Source organism: Seriola lalandi, unplaced genomic scaffold (assembly GCF_002814215.2).
Source record: "Seriola lalandi dorsalis isolate HSWRI2012SDOR001 ecotype SW California unplaced genomic scaffold, Sedor1 jcf7180002054188, whole genome shotgun sequence".
In the NCBI taxonomy this organism is placed as follows: Eukaryota; Metazoa; Chordata; class Actinopteri; order Carangiformes; family Carangidae; genus Seriola; species Seriola lalandi.
In genome coordinates, this window is record NW_019524741.1 from 987,427 (window position 1) to 999,369 (window position 11,943).

Below are 11,943 nucleotides of genomic sequence, written 5' to 3' on the forward strand. Positions count from 1 at the left end.
ACTTCTATAACTAAGCCTTAATATTGAGGTTCATTTAATGCTCTACTTGTCTATTATGTCCAGACAACTACTGTATACTGACATAGAAAAACTGGGCTTTATTAATAAGCTGAAGTAATTAACATAACATATACTAAAAATCAAAGTGGATAAGCAAGAATGTCAGTCAGCTCGATTGGCTGTTATTTTATAATGTGTAGTGAAAAGTGGAGCTGTGTACTATGCTGTGCCTCGGGCAGCAGAGGAATTACTGTAAGTTGTTATTAGGACCTTGATGTGAGATGTGATGTGAATAATGTATGAGGTCCCCTACAGTTTTCAGCCGAAGCCCAGCTGTTCTATTTGCATACCAACAGGAGATGGCGGTTAAAGATACAGTATAACATTGGTTTTCAGTGTTTGCAACTCAAGTAGAAAACAGAAAACCAACATTGATCAAAAATCAGTTCTCAAGGGCTTGACAGAGCTTAGAAATGATGTGTTGTACTTTGTTCGACTACTGCCCTCTGGTGGTTATAATAGAAAAGCACATATTCATCCATACATTTGAAAAAGTGATGTCTAATGTTCCATCTGTTTCTATAGCATATAGTGATCACCACGGTGTCTGATATATATATATACTGTATATATGGCAATCCTGAAGCTGCAGAACATAACATGACAATGCAACTTTTGTTGACACTTTTGGTCGCCTTTGATCCAAGGTGAAAAGGTCAGTCAGCATATGTGTCACCTTGACTTTGACCTTGACCTCTGTAGCCAATTCAACTGCTGCTGTGGGAGCTCACAAGTTTCAGTCCAAATTGCCTCAGGCACTTCAAAGAGAAAATTACTGAGAGGTTCTACTTTGTGTAGTGTCAGCGGGGGGAACACACACACACACACACACACACACACACACACACATACTTCGCTAAGCGTATTTATAGGACCCTGTCATTAAGATGACGCATAGCCCCTAACCTAAACCTAACCCTAAAGTCTTAACCCTCATTCAGCTATTGAAACCTTTTGCATTTTGGTTTCTATGAAGCTGTTGGAAAGTTATGGAGACATTAGCATGAACATTTGAAATGTGCCACTGTTCTTATCGCCACATGTAAACTTACAGACTGCATTTGCTAGTGTGTGAATGGCTCAGATGGAAAGAGAGAAGTTTCCACTTATGGACTCGCGGAGACACCCAAAATGAACTCAAGTTAGTTGTCGGTCAGGGTCATGACTTGGCTTTCTGACCTTGCTCTTGACTATGGTTTGACATTTCTAAACTTTGGTATGAAGGGGTGAACACAAGTGCGTCTACAAAAGCATCCCAAGTAATACTATAATAGTCTAGTATAGGATATTAAATGACATAAAATAACATTAAATTGGATTTTGGCAGTAACACTCAGCCCTCTAAACTCAAAAGAGAAACTCAATCCCAGCATCCACTGCATACTTTGTTCACATCATCACAGGGTCTGAGTGAAGTAGATGAGGCAGAGCTTTCTTACACTTTGTGCCCTTTTCCCATCTGTCTCCGAAGGTGTTTGAAAGGACTGCTCTTTGGCATTGCAGTCATACCTGTAACTACAGAGCGTGACTGCCCTCCAGTGGCTGAGGGGGACCTCTTTCATTCCAGTTCAGCTCCACCATCCCACTCAGCCTGATGGAAAATTGCTGCTCCCCCTTTCTGACTCGGAGCCAAGGTCATGGATGATTGAGAAGGACCGCCCCGACACTCACACAAAGGGCCACTGCACTCAACGGAAAAACTGACACATGAGTGACAGAGTGAGAGAGAGTGAGAATGCAGAGATTAGGCAGAAGTTAATAACCCTCTTGCTGCTGATTTTATTGCACTGAAACTGCTCTGGTATTGAGTAAAGCAGTCTCCGTTTTGTAACAGAATCTCTGGTAACAATTTCATTTAGTCACAAATACATCTTGACACTTTCAGTAATTGTACTTCTTAATTGTCTCTATTCTTCTTTATTTGTAGATGTGACAAGGCAATTAAAACATAGTACACTCTATGTCCGTACAAGAGCACTCAAAAGAAAGCTGTAACACAATAATGTATGATCTAATAAATGCAAAGAGGAAGAAATCTTACAAGATTGCAGAAATGGAATAATTGACAGAGAGTTTCAAAGAAACTTTAGTGTGATTAGTCACCTAGTCTATTTCATCATGTGAAACTCATCTCTCAAAGGTGTGGTTTCAGAGTCATCTGGCACACAGCTGAGTGAATAAGTAAGAGTACAGGTTTGCATGCGCTGTGCATTGGACTCTTTTCCTCAGACCCTCATCTCCTATTCCTGCAGCTGCATTCTTTACTGCAGCAGTGGGGAAGACGCATCAGTCTATTCCCTCCTATCAGGAGGCTTGGAAAAAGTGAAATGGAGCAGAGATCAAAACGTTTTTATTTTACACTAGTGACAATAGACTGGGTCGATGCTTCACTAGGCCCAGGGGGATTCTAGTGGAGACATGAACACACACGCACAGATCACTGGTGCGTGCTGGCTGGTCTGTTCTGGGTCAACTCGAGAGACAACGCATTGGTTTGTCGGGAAGATGGATGGAAAATTGTAAAAACAGAAGATTCTGCACCATGCTGTAGTAAATACATCCACACATTTGTTGCTTTTTGGATCGTGAGGCAAACCACAGACATTCACTCCCAGCATTTTAGGTATATTCCAAACAGAGGACACACGACACAGCTGTGAGCTGTGGAGAGAACTGCATCAGTCTGAGAGCTCCATTGCAGCCAAACACGACCTACTCAGCCACAACATGTCTGACATTCGCTCAACTAAAGAATGACCCCTGACAGCATCCAGCCCATTAGCCAGGCGAGAAATAACATTCATGTGTCATACCGAAGTTCTGCCACCATATAGCACAGTATGGTATATCACAGCGGTCTCCGAGTGAGGTAATGATCTATTCTTTTCCCTCCAGCTGTCACTTATCAAAGGCTTGTAGATTTCTGGCACTGTCCCTGTCTGCGTCATAGAGTCAATACTGCTGGTGTTAGTATGTGTGTATGTGAGTTTGAGTGTGAGGGAGTAAAGTTATTTTCTGGAAAACCTAATTTTGCAGGCCAGGGGGGTGGGGGGTGGGGTCGGTGCGGTGGTTGACTAGATCATCGACGGATAATGCTTTGAAGCACGGTCAGGTTCGCGTGTATCTGTGTGTGCTGCTCTCCATCAGATTTTGGTATAGCGTGTTGTGTTAGCATGCAGGGGCACATCCCTTGCCTGGGGTAAAACAGAGGACAGAGTGTTAAGCTGTGGCAGCTGTGGCAGCTTGGCAGTGGTGGAGCTGGTGGTGTGCAGTCGAGTTGGCAAGAACCTCAAGTGCCTCTCTGCTATGAGTGACAGCATGGCACAAGAGGTTTAGACTGGAGGTATGACAAGACCTTTAGCTCATTTCCTGTGTGGAAAAGATCTGCTCCAATGTTATTTTTATGACTGTCACATACTTATAGTGTAGTCTACTTACTGTTATGTGTATATAACACATATTTTATACCATTCATGGCAATAATATTATAACTTATATTAGAAAACATAAATACCTGTTTCTTTATATTCAGATACTTAACATTAATGGCAAATATATGCAAAGAAGTGTACATGAAAAGGACACACAAGTTGAGTATACACCACATAAACACACACCTCCACCTTATATACGTAAATTGCGTAAAAATGTCACATACAATATAACTGTGAATATGACAAGTGTTTTATTGGTTCCCCATAGCAGGAAAAAATGACTATAATTTGTAGGCTGTCATCTAAGTGCTGCCCTCACAATTTTGACAGTTCACAAGTATAAACCCATTTTTTTTAAATTAGATGTTTAGGTCATTTCTTTTCCGTCCATGCACTTTTTCAGTTTTGGAATGGATCAAGTAAACAAAAGAAACGTGAAGTCTTTTTCTTCCTTCACCTTTCACACTTGACTCATGCACTTGAAATCAAACAATTACACTGGAATAAACTTCACCGTCAATGGTGCCATCTTCCCAGGTGTGTTTGTAAGCTCCTTTGTAAGTAAGGTAATTGTCTAGACAGTCCAATATTAGAACTGGCACGTATCTCAGTGTGGGTGAATCTAAATATGAATGTGAGTGTTTATTCAACGCAGCTGGGTCCGATTGATTGATGGACAACAATGTGTGACTCTGAAGAATGCAAGAAAAAAAAAAAAAAAAAAAAAAAACATGTCGAATCTAAGAAAAAAAAAAGATTATTGTTGATTATCTTCCAAGACTTCAAGGAAAAGGCTGTTGGCTAAAGCTGATATCAGACTAAAGGCATGAGAGGGGGCAATGAAAACAGAAGCTGCTGAAAGGAGCTAATGAGATAGGATCAAACAATGGATGAATGAGGCCTCGGGCTTGACCTCAGGTGACCCTGAGATGGGTCAAAGGTCTGCGCACCAAAGAGCAGAAGTCAATTTGTAGGGAGAAATGTGTCTAGGTTAGCCTGCTGTGTGTCTTACTGTTGCCTGCCTTCTCCCTTCCACACTTCTAATCTGTAACTGATTGAGGTCTGCTTAAGCGAGGTTTGGCTGCAGCTCCTGGAACACATCACCCCATCGAAGGCTTAGCTCTGTGTCACTCTGGCTCAGCCCTGCTCACTGAATGTCAGAGGGAATAAGAAAGAATAAATATTCTGACTCCTCATTTGAAAGAAACAAAGACTGACATAAATTTATCATGTCTGATTCTGATTTCTTTGTGTTAAAATAACCATGAGCAGCAAATATTTTCCCTAAACTTAACCTCATTCTTAAAACTGCCAAAACTTTGAAAGAATTTGGAAGTACTGTATACAGAAATAAATTCCGCTCTCTATCTCTGCTCCCTCTGGTGTGTAACCCCCTCCAAAAATATGTTGACGCAATTTATGATAAATTAGAAACATCGTAACTTAAACATTCACCACCAGAATTCATCTCTGTCAGCATGAACTACCCACTGCAGCCACATATTAGAGAGAATGTGCACAACACACTTAGTGCTCTCTCAGTCTAGTTGTAATTAAACAACAACAAATATTTCTCAGCATACATTTGCATTTCTGAGGCTACTGCATGCAGGACTTCATGTGCTTACAAAGCAGCACTAATCTGGTAAAAAATAAGAAATGCAGATTAATAATTAATTTTCGCTTTATTGATTTTTCTGTCTTTAATTTTCCTTTGCAGATGGAAAAAAAAACAGCACAGGAAGAAATACAAAACAGTCAGTGATCAAGTTTCACTCTTTTAGCTTTGAACAAACAAATTCCATACATTTCATGCAAAGCAACCTTGTGCTTGCTCAGTCTAGTTGTGACTGATTAATTCACCAGTAAAGTATTCTTCAAAAGTTTGAGCTAAACGGTGTATAATTAGATTTATGCCCCCTCTTCGGACACAACTGTTTTCTCAGTGCAGTTTGTGTATCAGGAGCAGCAAGATTTGTCCATATTTTATTGACAGGTAAAGATGGACAGATAGTAAATGCTTTATTAGTTCCAGTGTGAAATTGCCTTATAACAGCTGTCAAGTCATGTCAATCACAAAACCAAAAACAAGAGCAAAGAGGAGATGAGTGAGTAAAAATGTACAGTAAAAAATATAGCAGACACCTCACACAGCTCTTACTGGTTGTTACCATGAAGTTTTTGAATTTTGATTTATTGATAGCTGTCGTGTTATGAAGAGAGCTTGTTAGCAAAAGTGCTGTTTAACAATTGCAGGTCTTTCCGGTCTAAATTTATCCATTAGCTAACCTTTTCATGTGGTGAACCCGTGAAAATAGCGCATCTGTTTTGTGCGGTTGCCACATTATCCAATTAGTGGTGGAGAAGAGAAATTTTCTCAGTCACCACATAATCTACTTTTCACAGTTCATGCTGGTTGTGTGAGACTGTGCTGATGAGTATGCGCATGGTGACTCAAAGTTTGTGACCCAAAACAAGTGTGTTTTGTTCCGGGAAAAAGTGTTTGTCAGTTGACTGAAAGTGTTGATTATATTGACTTTGAAAACCCCAGTGTTTACCTCCAGTTCTCCTCATAGAGTCAAAGCGGATCTTGCCATGGTTTTTGCGGCATTGTAAGTCCAGTAATTATGGACACATGAAGTGACAAAGCCGGTGGAGTTTACAAAAGGCATGAAGCAGTCAGACAATGCAGACAACAGCCTTAATGGCATCACTCCCATTACAGCCACACTGGCGTCAGTCTGAACCTGTGACTTATTAGTAAGGTTATATGTCATGGGAGTTCCCTTTTCATTTGTAAGGATTCATTGGTGAGGAACATTTTATGGGACTGCTAATAAGTTGAAGTGAGGCACATAAAAAGAAATAGTACAACATCATAGGAAATACTTTTATTCACACTCTTGAAGAAAGTTGACTCCACTCTCATGTCTGTACAGTAAATATGAAGCTGCAGCCAACAACTGGAAACGGGAAACATAACACCATGTAAAACCGCAATGTGTTGTTTTTACACTTCAGCTTTGGTTTGGATTAATCAAACAACATATAATATGTCAATAAAACCACTTTTCCGCTCGTCAAAAAAACCTGCTGAGACCCGCTATAACTTCTGGCTTTTGTCTGCGACCGAAAAGGGTTCAATCAGCATCCACACTCGGGTCAAACGACTCTGCAGTAGACACGGGTATTTATCGACACCCTGGCATTGATGTAAACACCCGGGTGAACTTGATCATTTTCGCACCTTTTGCGTTCTGTGACATCTTTTAAGAGCCCAAACACTGTAAACACACCTGTCAACTGCCCAGCACGGTGCTGCTATACCAAAAACACAGCAGCTACACTGCAACTAAAACTAAAACTTTATTTTTCAAAGTTTAAGATACTGCCTACCACATTCTTGTACATACACCATGTGTGTGCATGTACATGTCTACACGTACGGTAGTATATCAGTGTGCTTGCGTTAAGAAATCTCTGAACTATGTCTCATTCCGGTCAAAATCACTGCCAATGGTTATTAATCAGAGCGAGGGAGAAAAGTAAACTAAGTGACATCTGCAGATGGATCTGCAGACGTTTTGACACAGGTCTCTGATATGGCCATTTAACGCAGTCAGTGTGATATAGTGGAGGTTAACAGGTTAACTGATAGTTCTGCCAGCAGTAACAACACATCTGGAACAAGCATTAGCCTTGATATCTTCCATCCGCTGTCATCTTCCCTCTCACATTCTTACTCATGTTTCACAATGACGAAGCAACACTGCGACTGAAGCACTGTGAAACTTGTTGGTATTGAAGTGTTGTCTCACAGCAACTTGAAGTGTTGTCTCACACAACCCTGCCCTCTTGATAAGCAAAGCTCGGGTTCAGACAAGGACGAGGTGTTGATTTGAAGAGTGCCTGGTGTTTGTTGGAAGCAGAGATGCGGGAAGCAAAACACACTACTAAGACATACCAGCTAAGTGACACACCCACCATATGACTCATACTCTTCATTTACGGATGTGGACATGTGCTACTTTTTCCAGCATTTGGTCTCAATTAAGCTCATTCTGTCTTTAGTTTATGTCTCCCTACATTAAACAGGGGTTTCTCTTTAATGCTGTTGGATGTTTATTTGTCAGATTGGTTGAGCAAGTAATGTCGGGGTCTAAACACGAGAGCTGGTCTTTATATGTCACAGATAATCATTCCATATAGGATTTTCAGGAACTATTACCTCTGCCGAACTACTTCAAAGAAAACTGTCAGAAACTTCCCCCTGCACAAGCGGTACATGGTGGTCCTGCCCTGAAGCAGGATGGCAGTACTCTGATTCAATTTACCTGTCACTATTCATATTTCATAAACAAAGAGGCATATGCATAAACACATCATAGAAGCATATGCATGTCATGCACTCACACATACACATCAAGTGGCACCGTATAGATTTACACCCACAGTCAGACTGAGAGGAGATGTTTTTCCACTTTGGTAATTTTTATGGGAAGAAGTTTTACTTCAGCAAACCCAAAAAAGTATGAATGGGTACATTTCAACAGTGATTGAAACTCAGCTGCTTTTCCATGTATCCATCCTTATATTTTAGTTCCGGTCCTGAATGAAATGTGTCCTACATTTCTCTGTGGGCAAAATTCAAAAACCAGTGAGCTAGAAAAAGCAGTAATAAGTACACGTTGAAGGCAGATGTTTGGTGTATGCATCATCATTATTACATCTGTCTCTATTTTGTCTCCCAACAGTGATCATAGCTAGGCAGGTTTAAGACAAATGGTTGAGACAAGAGATAAAACTACATTAAAAAAAACGCTTTTCAAGTGGCCTGGTTTTTCAATCTGGAACTTTTCTACATAAATACAGCCATGTCACTGTGCATGCATGACGGATGATAATGCACAGGGGGATTCCACGTCAGAGTGCTTTTTGGTGTTCTGCACATGTGCGGACACATGCCAGAATTCACCTGTAAGCACATAAACACAGGCACACAATACACATGCATTCACGAGGATTCACCCTCACCCACACACCTGTAGATTATGTGACGGTTACCATGATGATGGATGAGAATACACATGAGGACAGATGGTCGCTTCCACATGTCACTCCAGAGGTGTAACCCATTCCTCCTCTTCACCATCTGTGACTGCAGAGCATTGGCCTGGGCTGGGTTTTCCATTACTCACCCTATAACTAAGAAATATGTCCTGAGATCTAAATCACAGGAAGCGAGGGAAGCCAAAAATGGTGGCCCCATAGCTGCTGTAATAGTGGTCCTGTAACCAACTCAGGTTGGATGAGACATTGTGATCTGTGGTATCATATCTGACAAAGGGAGAGTGCATTTACCACACTTTGGTGCCATGGACATTCATGCGTGACATTCACCTACTTAGGGCCTCACCTGAGGGTTAGCCGCAATCAGCAGGAGAGATGTTTGGAAATAATGGAGGGTAACATAATATATATATACAGACCTCTTTCCACTTATCTACAGACATATGTTAAAAGTGGTTACATGTATGAATTCCTGCGTGTGAAGGTGTGTGCATAATGTTCACACTCAGCAGATCCAGCTAAGCCAACCATAACACACCTGGCTTCTCAGTCAGAGTACGTTTATGTCTCCTCTGCCACTGTCTGCCTCTCCGACAGGGACTCCCTCTCTCTCTGCATGCTATCACACACAGTGCAACATGAGCTCTCTGATAGAATCTGCAAACTGCAGACACAGGATAAGCATTTGTATGTCTTGGTGAAGTTGCATCATATACTGTATCACTGATGGAGACAAATACTGCTACCTACCTTCAAACTCTGACTGATGTCTTTCTGTGTGTGTGTCTGTGTGTCTGTGTGTGTGTGTGTGTCTGTGTGTGTGTCTTTGTGCTTTTGGGACAATCTTCACTGGCCATATGATAGCCACCTGTGTAAACGGTGGGAGTATCTCGTGGCTCTGAAACACTGGATCCTCTGAGCGCTGCTTCTGTTGCTGCGGGATACCAGAGGCCTGACCTCTCTTTAGCAGAGGAGGGACCCTGCAGGCAGTCAGTGGTGGACATACACTAACAACCACACAGTTTCATGCATAAATGCATGCACCCATACTCACTCAGTTAAGTTTATCTGGATTTGAATCTCTTTATTTCCTTTTCTCTCTCACTCTCTCTTACACTGTAACACATTGCAGCTGAATGCACACAGTTCTAGACACTTGCTTGGACATAAACAGAGTGTATGTGTATGTGAATGCTGAGGGGGAGGCAGGAGGAGTGCACATGTCTGTCTCTGCGGGTCAAACAGGAGGTGAGAGAGGCTTCTGTTGAACAGGGCGGATATTGACACAGCATTAACATGAATGAAAATATTTTCTGTGTTCAGAGAGCATGAAAGGAACACTGCCAGACGTTTGGACATGGCCTATTCAAACAAACGCTGGACACCAGCACTCAATCAAACAGTCTTTTCACACACACAGGCTTCCGAAAACAGCAGCTGAAGGAAGGAGTCATTTAGCAACATGTGACAGGCTACGTGTCAAGTTTTGTGACTACAGAAGTTACCATGTTTGAATTTTCAGCCACGAAATTGAGCCAGTATCTCTGCAGCGGACTACGTTCTGAATGAGAAATTCAAAGTGTTGGTGGAATCCCAGGGACGCATTTAAGAGGACAGATTTTAAATGGAGGTGCAAATGAAAGTGGGTGTACGGCTGCCATAGTTACTACGAACAGGAGTGCTGCATGGGAGGGCCCTCGGAACAAGCTACTAGCGCAGCCGGAATCACACTAATGGAAGTACAACACAAATCAAGAAAAGGGGAGGGAAGCAGAGACAAAGTGAGGGAGGGATGGTAAAAAAGCAGTGGAGGGGTGGGGGATTGAGCTGTTCCTGTTACTGTTTCTGACTGATTACTGCTATTATACTGGGCGAAGGAAGTAGAAACACATTCAGTCACAGAAGGGCCGATGCGAGTAAGTGGATGCTGTGCCCACTCGTCTGTGTGCATTAGCGTCTTTAAACGGCTATTAATCTGAGGCAGCGGCTTAAGAGATCGGAAATGAAAATCTTCCAGAGAACCTTTTATCAGGACGCAAGGCTAAAATATGCTCCCACATTAATGCTCGGGTTCAAACTGATGGAATCGTGTTCACAGTCAGTCAGATAGTGTCAGCTCCTGGGAAGCTGACGGTGAACAGTTGTTTCAGCCTCAACAACAGATGAGTCTATAATTGCACCAGGCAATGGCATAACAGAGATAGTGTACGTTACGAGACCTCCACACACACACACACACACACACACACACATACACAAACACAAAGTCCTTCTGTTCTGGCAGGGAACAGGTGCAATGTGGGAGTTGGAGTCATCAGATCCCAGGGTGGTGCAGAGGGGGGTGGGGGTGCAGCTGCTACAACCTAATGAAATCGCTTCCAATTCCATATCACTGTATATATTTTAATTCATAGGCTTGCCATTCGTGGATGGGTCGTCATTCACACTCAAATTCATGCTGTGCATATCTCTCTCTTTCGCCTTTCCGTCTCCCCGTCTACTTATTCATCCTGTTTATTCTGCTATATTTGTTTGCTTTGTCTTTGTATCATTTTGCGATGTTGGTGCAGTTTTATTTTTCGCTGTTAATTAATGTAGAGAGCTCAATTATGAATGAAGATTACCACAGGGTAACATTCCAATTAAATCCCTGTTTTGCAAAAGAAATGTTTTATATATTTATATACATACCATGTGAAACAGATTTGAGCACAACATAAGGAAACTTCTTCTTTTTTTTTTTTTGTCATTGCAGACTGATGGAATGTTTCCATATTATAGGGATCAGCATGACTTAATGTTGGTGTCACCACACAGCCGTGAGAAAGAGACAGAGACAGAGAAAGACAGATGTATTTCACAGAGCTTTACAGGAGACGGACAATGCTCCAGCACCAGTAACTGGACGCCTGTGGGACTTTCCTCTGGGATATGAACAAATTCAATAATGAAAATGTGTCATGTGTGTGTGTGTGTTTGCTGCATTCATATTCAGAAAACTGTAGACATTGAGACAAAAAGAAAATACTGCACAGACCCAGCGCAGTGAGCTCAACATGAATATTTTAAACAAACATGACAACACCATGAGTCAATGTACTTGCACACAGGTACACATACAAAGACTCGACTGGAAACAGAAGCTGATACTAATTAATTTAAAAAGAATATTGGTGCAAGGAAAAAGAAGAAGAAAGACAAAAAAAAAGCCAGGCATGGTATGAAACATCAAAGGAGAAAATGCTGGACACAAGGACAAGCTAATAACTAGGTTTTACAAAACTGAGGTGTGTGAGAGAGATGGGGAGACAGATAAACAGAAGGAGTGATTACAAAGGCAGGGAGGAGAAAATCACCATGAAAGGAACCTTGTACATGA